This window comes from Podarcis muralis, chromosome 8 (genome assembly GCF_964188315.1).
Source record: "Podarcis muralis chromosome 8, rPodMur119.hap1.1, whole genome shotgun sequence".
Classification (NCBI taxonomy): Eukaryota; Metazoa; Chordata; class Lepidosauria; order Squamata; family Lacertidae; genus Podarcis; species Podarcis muralis.
This window is the reverse complement of record NC_135662.1, coordinates 18,493,528-18,508,397: the sequence shown is the minus strand read 5'-3', so window position 1 is coordinate 18,508,397 and position 14,870 is coordinate 18,493,528. Positions and strand designations below refer to the sequence as shown.

Below are 14,870 nucleotides of genomic sequence, written 5' to 3'. Positions count from 1 at the left end.
ACTTTAAGATAAGCTGCCGCAGAGAGATGACCCAGAGTCAACCATGGAACCGAGTTTGGGGATTTTCTTAACGAACTACTTTGGATCAGGGGATGGTCTGCGCCTACAGATCTGTATACAGAATCTGGTGACCATCCAGGTCATCTTATGATCTTTGCCTAACAGGAAAAGGTCAAATTTTTGCTTTTCCAGGAGGTCAGCGAGCCTCACCAGCAAGGGATAAATGGTCTCACTATGTGCCTCTTCATAAAAGGGACATCTAAATCATTTAGTGTTATTTATAAATCCACTTTTCATAATGCAGATCACAGGGAAAGCTACAACTAATACATATACATTTTAACACCACCTACAATAGGCATTTAAAACAATTCATAGTGCTGCTGCTTAGAAACTCTTACAGTGAGTGCCTAAGTCAAATAAATAAATGAATAAACCATATGCAAGAATAATAACACAGACACACAACAGCAGCTTAACCTCCTACAAATGTCTGGATAAAATTATGTGCTTTTAATTGGTGCCAGCATTTGAGTAAGTTCAGGGCTACACATATCTCTGAGTGTGGGACATTGAAGAGACAAGGTGCTACAATATGCACTTTTGGCAATGCAGTCACAAGAAGGGGCCTCCCCCACTGATCTTACTCATGGGCAGATTGGTAGGGGGAAAGCTGTACCTTCAGGCATCTTGGCCCCAAACTGTTAAGGCCTTTCTATTGTTATAAAGCTGAATTTCAGCCTAATTGAAACTTGGGGTTGTCTAATGCTTGATCCAAATTGGCAGTCACATTGCCCATAATGAAAATGCACAGCATATCAGGACACACTTTACATAGCATATAAAAACATATCCAAAATATTGTTATGCAAATGCTATAGACAAGGATCATGAAGAACATATGGAGCAAAGGAGTCACTGTTGTCTATGGATACCAAGTGGAAAAATCTTATTACACATCTCTGAAGTAAATTTTCACTGTTCCTAAATTACCCGTGAGTCACATTAATTTGGATAGCATTTTATTTTTATTTTTTTAAGCTTAGGTGCTTAGAAATTCCTCATTTCATCCATTTTCTTTTCCACCAGTCTAGCTTCAGTTCTGCAGAAAGCAGAGATGCTGCAAAGTGGTAGATGTCACCTTACTTAAAATGAATAAAGAGCAACGTCCCAATATTGTGATTGTATTGTTTCATCAGTAGCCTGGAACAGTTGCCATTAAATTCTGTTCATTCAGCTGTGAAACCTGACATATGTGGGTGGTTCTGATTTATGAAGGACTAACTTTTGCCTTTAAAGAGAAGCTACACCCAGAACAAGGTTAAGGCTCATAAGCATCTACCATCCTGCCTTTTAGTTGTGGAAACAGCACCTCTTGGTGGTCAATTTATTAGTTCCAAGAAGCAGACGAGAAAACATATTATTTTAAGGGGAATGGAACATGGGGAATCATCTAAACCTATGTCAGAGGCAGAAAGTGATGGTGGAAGAGTAAAACGGTAATGCATTTGAACATGACCTCTCATCCTAATCACTAAATATTGTTTATTCATGTTCCTGTTGTAATGATACTGCACAGAGACTCTTGAATAAAATAAAAATTGTACAGCATTTTCCACTATTCAATTATTAAATGCATAAGGCCAAGAAAACAAATACTTAATTGAAAAATGTCCAGAAAGATCATTAGGCTACAATCCTATATACATTTACTTTGGAATAAGCCCCATTGAACTTCATAGCACCAAATCTTTATTTAGCAAAAGGCCTTCATTTGTACAAAAACACAAAACACAGAGAACATGATCAAAACAAAACAGAACATCTCACCTCCCATATTGCTGCAGTACTAATAACAAGTAACACAATGCCAAAGAAGTGAAATGCTACAATTTATTATTTTACTCGATACTGTAAACGAAGGTTAGTGAGCCTCTGTTCTCTGACTCCCCTTCCCCTGACTTTCATCTGAAGAGTGCTGGCAGTCAACTGTATTGTATTCAGCCCACTCCTTTTTATTAGACAGAACTGCAGCTAGGAATGAAGCTAAGGATCTGGTTTGTCAACAGAAAGACCAGTATGTTTTCTCTGCCCCAAGCCCCTTTGCCCAGCAACCACGTTGCTAAGAATTTCTGTCTTGTGCAACTGCACAGGCTACACTGCAGCAGTATTCCTCCACCTGACTGTCAATGCAGACACCAGTGCTCCTCCAAGAGTATCTCTCTGAACCATCCTACCCTAAGTGTAGAAGAAAAGCTATTTGTTCTATATATAACACTTTTTGTTATATATGGTGAGAGGGAGCTCCTTAACATCCAAGCAGGTGTTCTTTGTACACCAAGCTCTTCCAACAATTCATGGAAATGCAAGTCCTTCATAAGTTGCCTCACCAAATCCAACATCCCATTGAACTCAGTGAGGCTTACTTCCCAGCAGATGAGGTTTGCTTGAAATTCAATGACAGTCTTCAGCTCAAAACGACAGATACAGAAAAGATTTAAGCCACAAATTCTCATGCTGAAGTTCGAGGTACCTATTCTCCATCAAAAGATGCAGTGTAAAGATTAAATTACAAATGCATTTTACAGAAAACATCTTTAGCACTTAAATGATGGCTTCCCGCTAATACAAATGGAGAAAAAGGAGCAGCTTCATTTTTTTACACTGCTAATATCTAGTTAAGTCTGCCAATCAAGGCAGTTATTCAATATCACTTTTTAGACATGACAGCTTTGGGCTAAGGTGAAGATTGTTCTAATTAAGCACATGCTGATATCTGCAATTTTCTAATTAAAATCATTGTGTGTGTGTGTGTTTTAAATCTGACTATGATTTCTGTGGGATTATTTTACTGTAAGTAGTTCTGCAAACTGACAGGATTTGCAATGGCTACTGGTGTGAAATCTTTGCTTATTCTAATCGTATAGCTACCCTTTCTTCCCATGTCAATTTCTCTTCCACACAAATTATAAAGCTGTTCGCTATTATCATAATGCAGAGGCAGTCCGTTCTTAGCTGCATGACAAGTGCTCTTTGAAGCATGGCAATGGTTTACATTCTGGGTTCTTAAATAAAATAATACTAAAGGTTATTTATAAATCATATACAGCACCAAGGCAGATTCCACGTTATGAGTGAACATGTTTCCCTTACAATGCCAATGCTGGGGTAAAGAGATTTGGTGAGGAGCATCAATGGATGGGAGTGACTGCAGGGGCATACCTAGGAATTTACCAGGTTGGCTGCTGCCAAGCATGCTGGTCCAGGGATACACAAAAACCATGCCTCTCCACTCTGGCTTGGAGTGGCTAGGAGCCAGCCAGCCACCCACAGTGGGTGTATACAACCCAGAGGGAGTGAGCTGTGCATTTTGACTAGATAAACTGGTAAACTATTCAGAGAGAGACATATCTAAGGAAGATGAGTTCACCGATCTGCAAAATCCAGGAAGCACAACTCATATAGTGCATTGAGCTGGTCTCTCTGGTCTGCTTCCCATTTGCATATTTGTCACGCGGGTGGCGCTGTGGGTAAAACCTCAGTGCCTAGGGCTTGCCGATCGCATGGTCGGCGGTTCGAATCCCCGTGGCGGGGTGAGCTCCCGTCTTTCAGTCCCAGCTCCTGCCCACCTAGCAGTTCGAAAGCACTCGTAAGTGCAAGTAGATAAATAGGTACCGCTTTATAGCGGGAAGGTAAACGGCGTTTCTGTGTGCTGCGCTAGTGCCGGCTCGCCAGAGCAGCTTCGTCACGCTGGCCACGTGACCTGGAAGTGTCTCCGGACAGTGCTGGCCCCCGGCCTCTTAAGTGAGATGGGCGCACAACCCTAGAGTCGGACACGACTGGCCCGTACGGGCAGGGGTACCTTTACCTTTACTTTATTGCATTATCAAGGGATGGTTATTTGTGATCAGTGCCAGATTTACCTATAAGCTAAACAAGCTATAGCTTTGGGCCCAACAAAAAATTAAAGAAAAAAGAGTGGATGTACATTTCCAAAATATAAGATAAAAAACAAATAAATTAAAACCTACATACAGCAACAGTGTTTTGTGTTGTGTAGGCTCCTATGATGTAAGTAATGGGCCCCGCCTGCTAGCCTGCTCGCCATATATTACCATATAGTATATATTCAACACAAAAAACAGTAACAATTTGTTGTTGGCAAAGGACAGGTGGACATATAAAGGGCCCCATTACCTTCAGTAGCTTAGGGCCTCATCAAACCTAAATCTGGCCCTGTCTGTGATGTAGCACCAACAGCTGATGTAGCACCAAAGACAAAACCTTCATATTGCTTTATATCAGTGTAGCTCAGAAATAAATGCAGATGACCTTCAGAGTCCCACCCAACTTTATGGTTCTATGATTTCAGCACACATGCTATGCTGCATGGCTTTAATATTGTTGTCATTTGCGGTTCTGCAGAATGGAGGCTCAAATACTTGGGAATTAGCCCTACAGTGGGCTCGAACCCACAACTTTGAGTCTCATACTCTTACCAACTGAAATGTATTCAAAAGTATTGCAGTATTGGAGAATGAAGAGTTTATAACTGAAAGGAGGGGTAATCTGCCTTTCAGAAGCAGCCTAGGAAGAAGAATTCCTTGTTGCTTATGTTATTGATGATATGGCTAACTGTAGTTAGACCGTGCTCTAGGCCTCCATTGTGTTTTGTGTTAAAAGAATCAGATAAGTTCAATTAGTAAGTAGCAATGCCAGTTCTTACTTGAAGCCTCAGGACACCTCTGACTCTCTACTACAGAGAGGTGATACATGATAATGTTGCCTACAGTGCTCCGCTGGTAAATGACCAAACCATTTGTTGCTTCCCAGCCAAGAAGTAAGTAAAGTTGCAAGCTATATTTCATATGACTTATTTCCAGCAGGCATTGTAAGGTTGAATTCCATTTTTACAATCTTTTTTGTTTGTTTTATTGTTCATTTGCTGTGGCTTGTTTTTATGTACACTGCTTAGAGATGTGAATAATTAAGATGTCTATAAATGTCTTAAATAAGTAAGTCTGTAAGTCATTCATATTGCAGAGTAAGGAGGTATTTTGTGTAACGTCAGGGAGAGAATCCAGTTCTCATCATAGTGTTATGGTCTGCAAGACAAGATGTGAATTGTCTGCATGATATTAAACAAATGCATTCAGAAGGACATTTTTTAGGTCTCTGTGACTACCTTACCTACCAATATTTCTTTATTTAAAATAGCATTCTGTATCTGATCAAAACCCTAAAATGTATTTTATATAATTGACTTTATGTCTATTCTTTGTATATCGTACTGTTGTTTTATTGTTATGGCCAATGGCTGACGCAAATAAAGATTCATTAAATTCTGTATCTGATGGTTAGCTGCCTTTATTTTTTAAAAGAAGTTTTTGGAGTCCTGTGTATAGCAAAGGCCCCAAATCCTATCATGTACATAAAAACACTGATAATCCCAGGCAAATGTTGTGAAAGCACCAACATACACTGGCAACTGTAAACAGCTATTTAAATATTGTTATGGGCTGTGAGTGGTGAGACTTGGGGATTCTCTCAACTAATAGTAATATATCTAATAGTAAAATATCCAGGATGTATGTATGTATGTATGTATGTATGTGTTTGTTTGTTTGTTTGTTTGTTTGTTTGTTTGTTTGTGGTGCTGTGGTCTAAACCACTGAGCCTAGGGCTTACTGATCAGAAGGTCAGTGGTTCGGATCCCTGCGATGGGGTGAGCTCCCATTGCGTAGTCCCAGCTCCTTCCAACCTAGCAGTTCGAAAGCACGGAATGCAAGTAGATAAATAGGTACTGCTCCAGCGTGAAGGTAAATGGCGTTTCCATGCGCTGCTCTGGTTCGCCAGAAGCGGCTTAGTCATGCTGGCAACATGACCTGGAAGCTGTACGCCAGCTCCCTCAGCCAGTAAAGCAAGATGAGCGCTGCAACCCCAGAGTCATCTGTGACTGGACCTAACAGTCAGGGGTCCCTTTACCTTTTAAAACTGCTTAAGATGTCAAAAATTGCTAGCAGGGTCTGGAAAGAGATATTCTCTCAGAGCAGTGTTAACTGCTGGTTATCAACTCAACTGTTATATTTATGACAAGGCAAGGAAAGTGAGGGTATGACTCATTCTATTGTCCTCTGCTTGGCCAGGATAAAGGGTCAAACTACCCAGCAATTTGGGGACAGGCATACAACTGGAGCAGAAAAAGAGACTGAGAAGTTTGCCTTGTTCTAAGTGTAGAATCCCAGGTTGTGGCTCTATCATCCCTCAGATTTAGGGTGGCGCAGGCGGTTCCCCTGCACAGGTTGCCAAGATGACAGGGCACACAATAATAATAATAATAATAATAATAATAATAATAATAATAATAATAATAATAATAATAATTGATGCTACTGGTGGTGATGCAGCCTATATTTATACTGATGCCTACTCAATATTGGGGGGGGGGGCATCAAATTTTGTCTTTGCTCAGGCTGCCATATTGCCAAAGTCCACATCTGTCCCCATGGCAAGAAATTTAAGGTAGGAGCAGAATCTGCTGGAGTCTTAGCACCATGAACCCATTCATCCACCTGCATTTATAGCCTTTTATCACATAAAATGGCACAAGTCTCCAGCGATCCTCATTCCAAGGGAGCCCAAGCAATACAATGGTCAATATTCACCAGTAGATTGCAGTGCAATCCTAGACATGTCTACTCAGAAGTCAGTCCTATTGAGTTCAGTGGGGCATGCTCCCAAGTAAAAGTGTTGATGATTACAGCCCTAACATCATTATTGCCAGCAACAATTTCAAGGCAGTGCATTCACTTCTACTGCCAAACTTCCAGCCCCTGCCATTTCATATAGCCTATGCCTGCATGTGCAGTCTGTACATTTTTATTACGGGAACCTACAGCACAGCCGACTGGACAGACAGATATAGAGTGAAGAAAATGCTTCAGACACTGGGTAAGTTTAAAACCTGGTCAAGTATGCAGTGTGCAGAACAGCGTTCAAAACATATTTGTATTCTGTGCTGCGCAGCCAGTTACCTACTGAAATAAATTATGTATGGTTGGTGATCTGATTTATCAGCCTGCCAGTGTAGTTCAGAAGCAATATACCAGAAACAAAACAAAAAAAACAAAAAAAAAAAAAAACAACTGCCACTGTTTTAAATAGGGAAACAGCATTAAAGAATAAACTTCCTCTTCTAATAACTGCAGAACACCACACACAAATGCTGGAGTCAGTCCGTCTTGGGCACACATATAAAAAAGGCCTGTGTGCCGTCTCTGCTCAGTTATTATTCCAAACACATTCTCTCCTCTACTTGCTGGAGCTCAGGCTTCACTTTCATGTCATAAGCATGTGTCTAATAGAGATCAATCTTAGGATGAGTTAATCTCTCTAGAGAAAGTTTTATTTAAATTAAATCAGCATTGAATAGCTTAGATTAAATCCAAAACATCTGATCTGCAAATTAATCTATTTAAATGCACTCTGGGGATCAAAAATAGGCTGGGTGCTTTGTTTGTGTTTCGCTCGTATCTGTCTCTGCTGTAATCTTGGAGTGAACATATATCTGCTTTTAGTTAACTAAATTATCCAATCCACTCAAAAGTTTCATTTGTTGCGGTAAAGTTCAGAGAGCTTTTTATTCAATTATACAGCCATCGGAAGGAGAGAAGAAATGATATGTCTCTCTCCCAGTAGGTTATTTGCTGACCTTATATGCCTTAATTCTATTTTTTTTTTTTTTTTTAAATTAAATTTTTATTAGAATTTTAACAAACATCATAACAAAAAAAAACAGAAAAAAGAAAAACAAAAACAAGAAAAAAGAACATAACATAGAAATACAAAAAATAAAACACATATAAGCTCAATTGTAACTTTCTTTAAGCTTACTTTCGCGACTTCCTCATACCTTCCCTTTCTGTATTCTAATTTCATACTCAATTTTCAGCAAATCTTTTCCCTATTCTTAAAGTAATTTCAATATCAGTTGTTTTCTTCCAATTATCCCTTGCTGCTTTTAACCCCTTAATATCCAATCCAACATTTTTCTAAACTTCAATTATCTTACAATATTTTTTAAGATACTCTTTAAACTTTTTCCAATCTTCCTGCGCCGTATCTTTTCCCTGGTCACGGATTCTGCTCGTCATTTCCGCCAGTCCCATATAATCAATCACCTTCAGTTGCCATTCTTCCACGGTGGGTAGTTCTTGCGTCTTCCAGTGCTTTGCGATGAGTATTCTTGCTGCTGTTGTAGCGTACATAAAAAATGTTCTATCTTTCTTTAACACCAATTGGCCGACAATGCCCAGGAGGAAGGCCTCTGGTTTCTTAGAGAAGGTGTACCTAAGTACTTTCTTCATTTCATTATAGATCATTTCCCAGAAGGCCTTGATCTTTGGGCACGTCCACCAAAGGTGAAAGAATGTTCCTTCAATTTCTTTACATTTCCAGCATTTGTTGTCGGGCAAATGGTAAATTTTTGCAAGCTTGACTGGGGTCATGTACCATCTATATATCATTTTCATAATATTCTCTCTTAAGGCATTACACGCCGTAAATTTCATACCTGTGGTCCACAACCTTTCCCAGTCAGCAAACAAAATATTATGACCAATGTCCTGTGCCCACTTAATCATTGCAGACTTAACCATTTCATCTTGTGTGTTCCATTCCAACAGCAAACTATACATTCTTGACAAATTCTTAGTACTGGGTTCTAACAATTCAATTTCTAGCTTTGATTTCCCCACCTGGAAGCCAATTTTTCTATCTGTTTTAAACACTTCCATTATTTGATGATAATGAAGCCAATCTCTCACTTTCCCTTCTAATTTTTCAAAACTTTGCAGTTTCCATCTGTCCCCTTCTTGTTCCAAAATTTCTCCATATCTTGGCCATTTAGCCTCCATATTAGATTTTTTAATGGCCTTGGCCTCCATTGGTGACAGCCACCTTGGAGTTTTACTTTCCAACAGATCTTTATATCTAATCCAGACATTATATAATGCTTTCCTGACAATATGGTTTTTAAACCCTTTATGCGCTTTAACCTTGTCGTACCAAAGATATGCATGCCACCCAAACATATTGTTATACCCTTCCAAATCCAAAATGTCAGTGTTCTCAAGAAGCAGCCATTCTTTCAACCAGCAGAAAGCTGCTGATTCATAGTACAGTTTTAAATCCGGCAGGGCAAACCCCCCTCTATCTTTTGCATCAGTTAAAATCTTAAATTTTATTCTGGGCTTTTTGCCCTGCCAGATAAATTTAGATATGTCTTTCTGCCACTTCTTGAAGCAGTCCATCTTGTCCAATATTTGCAAAGTTTGAAACAAAAACAACATTCTAGGCAACACATTCATCTTAATAACTGCTATTCGGCCCAACAAGGAAAGCTTCATGTTTGACCAAATTTCTAGATCTCTTTTGACTTCACTCCAACATTTCTCATAATTATCTTTAAATAAATTCAAATTTTTTGAAGTCATATTAACACCCAGGTATTTCACTTTCTTAACCACCGTTAACCCCGTCTCATTCTGAAACCTTTCTTTTTCCACTGATGTTAGGTTTTTCCCCAATACTTTCGTTTTTAATTTGTTCAGCTTAAATCCTGCAACCTGACCAAAATCTTGAATTAATTCTAAAACTTTCTTTGTACTAGATTCAGGCTCTTGCAAAGTAAGTACCAGGTCATCTGCAAATGCTTTCAGTTTATAATGTTTCGCTCCGACCTGTACACCTTTAACCAACTGGTCCTTCCTAATCATATTTAGCAGCACCTCCAGGACCGATATAAAAAGCAATGGAGAGATTGGGCACCCCTGACGTGTCCCTTTTTCTATCTTTAGTTCATCTGTAACCACGTTATTTACAATAAGTTTTGCTTTTTGTTCTGAATATATCGCACCTATACCATTTTCAAACCCTTTGCCTACCCCCATTCCCCGAAGGTTCTTCATCATAAAATTCCAAGAAATGTTGTCGAAGGCTTTCTCGGCATCCACAAATATCAAGACTGCTTTAGTGTTAATGTTCACTTCTAGCATTTCCAAAATGTCTATTATATTCCTTACATTGTCTGATAAATGTCTTTTCGGTAGAAAGCCTGCCTGATCTCTATGAATCTCCTCCATCAACACTATTTTCAACCTTTTTGCTAAAATGTCAGCAAAAATTTTGTAATCCACATTTAATAAGGAGATAGGGCGGTAGTTTTTAAGTTGGGTCTTTTCCGTCTCTATCTTCGGTATAAGGGTGATATATGCTTCTTTCCACGTATCGGGTGCCTTTTTTCCCTCCAAAATCTCATTGCATACTTCCAACAAAGGCTGTAGTAACCCCTCCTTCAAAGTCTTATAGTATCTGGAAGTTAGTCCGTCCGGTCCTGGAGATTTGCCCAATGTCATATTTTGAATGGCACCTTCTATTTCTTGTTCTGTTATTTTCTGATTCAAAATTTCTTTATTTTTCTGTGAAATTTTTCTCAGTCCATTTTTTTCCAAAAACGATTCTATTTCTACATCACTCTGAGGACCTTGTTTATATAGATGACTAAAGTATTTCTGGAAGCAATCTCTAATTTCTGTTGGTTTATAAATATTCCTTCCTTCCACTTCTAAATGTGTAACCGTATTTAATTTTTGTCTCTTCTTTATTTGCCAAGCCAGCAATTTCCCACATTTATCAGCTGATTCAAAAGTCTTTTGTCTCATTTGCTTAATTTTCCATTCTATTTCTTGATTTGTCAGCTCCATATATTGTGTCTGATATAATTTAATTTCTTTCAGTATGTCCTGTGATTTTGGTTTTGATCTTAATTTCTTCTCTCCTTCTCTTATTTTTTCCAAAATTCTTTCTTTCTTCTCATTCTGGCTTTTCTTTTTGATTACATTCTGTTGTATCAAAAATCCTCTCATGACGGCCTTACTTGCGTCCCAGATTATTCTTTTCTCTACGTTGGTCCTCATGTTGATTTCAAAATAGTCTTTCAAGGTTTTCATAGCCTTCTTGCAAAATTCCTCATCCCTAAACAAGGTGTCATTCATCCTCCATCTGAAGGTACCAGTTGTTGTTAAATTCATGTCCATCCTTATTGCATTATGGTCGGAGCAGGTTTTTGGGCAGATTTCCACTTTTTTTATCTTTGGCGCCATTCCTCTAGTTATCCAAATTTGGTCAATTCGGGTCCATGTCATTTTAGCTTCAGAAAAGAAGGTTCCCTCTCTTTCAAGTGGGTGCTTTATCCTCCAAATATCCACTAAATCCATATTGTCAGTCATTTCAAAAAAGATTTTTGGTAGTCTTCCCTCCTTAGTAATTGTCTGTCTTTGGGATTTGTCCATATTAGTAGATACAACTCCATTCATGTCTCCCATCAAAATTAAATTTATGTCCATAAAGTCCATCAAAGCTTCATGAAGTTTCTTATAAAATTCCACCTTCCCCTCATTTGGTGCATATATTCCCACAATCAAAAATTTTTCTCCTTGAACTTGGATTTCGACAGCTAAATATCTTCCATGTTCATCTTTAAAAATTAATTTCGGTTGCCATTTTTCTTTTACATAGATTACCACTCCTCTTTTCTTTACCTTGTCTGAAGAAATAAATTCTTGACCCAATCTTTTGTTTGTAAGTAATTTTCTATGTGACCTCGTCACATGCGTCTCCTGTAAACAAATCAAGTCCAATTGTTCTTTTTTCAAGATGTGAAATACACTTTTTCTTTTTCGGGGGATGTTTAGACCGTTACAATTCCAGCTTAACAATCGCAAAGCCATGATGGGGTTATTTCTCTTCTCCTCCTACTGCTCCGAGTTGTTCTTCTTCTTCTGTCGGTGGTGTCCCTCTCAATGGTAACTTGTCTTTGTCCAAAGTTCCTCTTCCTGGATAATTTTGTTGTGATTCCGCCCCTTTGTAGAGGTCCTCTTCGTGTTGCTCCAAAAACTTATCTTTCTCTTCCACAGTTTTTATTTTCCTTTTCTTCCCTTTGTACTTGAAGGAAAGGCCTTGAGGATATTCCCACCTGAAGAGCACGCTGTTCTTCTTCAGTAATATCACTAAATCTTTGTACTGACTTCTTGCGTCCAAGATGTGCTTAGGAATGTCTCTAAAAATTTCCACAAAGGAATCTTCAATTCGCAGAGTTCTTTGGTAGTGCAGGTTCAATATTTTATCTCTCTCTTCTTTAGATCTTAGTGTTACCAAGCAGTCTCTTACCTTGTTCTTTCTTTGTCTTGCACCCAGTCTGAAAGCACTCTCTATCTTAAAATCTTCTTGTTCCAGTTCCTGTTTCCAGAAATCAGAGAATTCTTTTGTTAAGAAGTCCACTAAATTGTCTCCTTCACTCTCGGGTATTGCCCGGATCCTAAGATTCCTCTCCTTCCTTTGCATCTCAATCATGGACAATGCCAAGTCATGTTCTCCCAATTTCCTAAAAACTGGAGAGATTTTTTCGTCAGTAGCCGTTGCAATTTCTTTCGCTTCTTCAGCAATCTTTCGAGTGGTGGATGCTTCCTCAAGTAGTTTCCCAATTGATTCTGTGTTGGTGTTAACTTTGTTTCCCAAATCAATTATACTTTTAGTGTTTAAGTCAATTTTCCCTGATATCTCAGCAACAGTCTTATTTGTTTCAGCAACTTGTTTACTTGTTTCTGCACCTTGCTTTTTTAGCTGATCCAGGGATTCGTTGATTTTACCCAAAGCTTTTGCAAGTGCCTCTTCAGACATGACTTTTGTCTTTTCCTGTGGATTTGCACTTGCCCCAGATGGTCCGGATGTAGAGGCCCTTCTTTTCATAAATGTATCTATTTTATATTGTTTGCCAGATCTTAAAGTTTTCTCCTGTGGCTCTCCTTTGTTTTGATCATTTGCCATACCACTATCTTAGAGCCAAGGTCATTCCCACAGTCCAATTTCTTTTTCCCAGCAATTCAGCAGATTAAGTTTCACTTGTTGCTGAAAGCAGCCAATTCTCCTCTAGGGGGCGAGAACATCTATTACAGTCAAAGCAAAAATTCTAAAATGGAGGTTGTCCTTTTAAGTAAATAAAAGTCCCACAAGTTCCCAAGTCCTTGCAAAGGTCCGCAATATTAATTTCACCAAGTTTAAGACACAGTCAATAAGTCCTTTAAGTTCCTGGGAAAGTGTATCTTTATACTTAAAATGTAGCTTTCAATTTGAAACACCTCGTTACTTTGTTGCAACAATCCACAGCCGGCTTCCTTTCTCCGGCAGTCCGTTCCAGAGTCAGGGTACAGCGCAATATTGTCCAAAACTTCAAAAAGACAGGGAGAATTCAAAGGCAATATCACTTTTCCCCCGCTCCTGCCCGCAGGGGAAAGGTCTCAGTCTCTTACACGATGGATCTCTTAATCCAGAAAAGAATTTCAAAGTTAAAGCTTACCAATCCTTTGCTTTGATCTTGCTGCAGAGCGGGAAGGCAGACTTCCTTTTGATCCTTTCCCGTCTCAGTGTCCGAATTCAATTATTTGACTACGGATTCCAATTATTGTTCCCTTCTCCTACTCACGGGTAGTAGTTTCTTTTAGTTCCAAATTGAAGGAAGAAGTCAGCGCTCTCCGTCAATAGCGACGCGGCTTCACTTCGCAGGCTGGGTACAAGCGACTCTCAGCACCGCGCCACACACCCGCTGCCGTTCCGGAGCCTTTAAAAAGGCTCTTTCACAGCTTCGGGGGGGCGCAAAGGTGCCCGCCGAGTCTCCGGTTCACAGGCTTCGTGCCTGTGATTTTTTAGGGGTCCCCGCTGTGCCGTAGCTGCAGGACCCGAACCCGCGAAGCAGATCTCCCTCAGGAGCGCCGAGGGAGACCCGCCATTAGACGATGGCGCTAACCGGAAGTCCTATATGCCTTAATTCTAAAGAAAATATATTTTAGCACATCTGTAGTCTAGAATTGCAGTGGAAATAACACAGCTGTGGCACAGGGCCCATTTTTGGAGTTCTCTTTCAAATCATATAGGTCTTCCCTTGATCAAACCACTTTGTTTTTGTGGTTAATGCCTGGGCATATGACCGAGGCCAGGTCACAATGCACCCAGATCTCAGTATGCTTCACAATGGCCCTGTTCAGACATAGCATATCAATGCTTATTAAGCCAAGATAGGAATAAGCATTGTGCTCACACATCCCTATGCCGCCCTTTCCATCCTCCCTTCTCCAGTATTGCAACAGTAGACTTCCTGGCTGAATTTATCATAATTTCTCATTCCGTCCAGAGCAGGAAATTCCGGTCCCATAGTTCTGAGTGAACCAGAATCTGAAGTCACAGAATTCATAACTGCTATGGACATGAGAAGGAACTGTGATTGAATCCAGGATTTATTGAATTGTGGCATGGAAAGGATGGTGCGAGGATGGTGAATCTCTCAGCCTAATAATCCAAGACATGTTATCCCAGGCTACATGTTGTTCTTCCTATGTGACAGGTACATGACAAGCTCTCTCATCCATAACCATGCAAATTTAGACAAGGCCGACAAAATAAAGCCAACCAGGTTGTTGTTTTTTAAAGGCCTGAAATAGATTGCATGAAAACATTGGTTTTCATTTGTGCTACTTTCAAGAAACTCTACATTGAATTGTTCCCCCACTAAATAACCATATGTTGTAGAAGGTTATGAGGCATGGCATAAAGGTGCAATTCATGCTGATCATGATTCTCTGTGAGATCAGAGAGCACTTGGCTCCCATAACTGTGCATTGTAGGGAAGATCAATAGTGGTGGGCAAGCTTGTTTGATCTTCTCATGATGCAGAGGACCAGTTGACAAGCTTCCAAGGAACCCTAACATTCCACAAAGCACAATTTGAAACCTACACCGTTCAAATAAGAGAGAAGAGC

General features: G+C 39.5%; 1 protein-coding gene across 3 annotated transcripts in view; it reads right to left on the bottom strand.

Moving 5' to 3' along the window:
* Positions 1–14,870, bottom strand: part of CSMD3 (CUB and Sushi multiple domains 3) — a 601,007-nt gene that overhangs the window by 343,277 nt on the left and 242,860 nt on the right. The window lies entirely within an intron of this gene.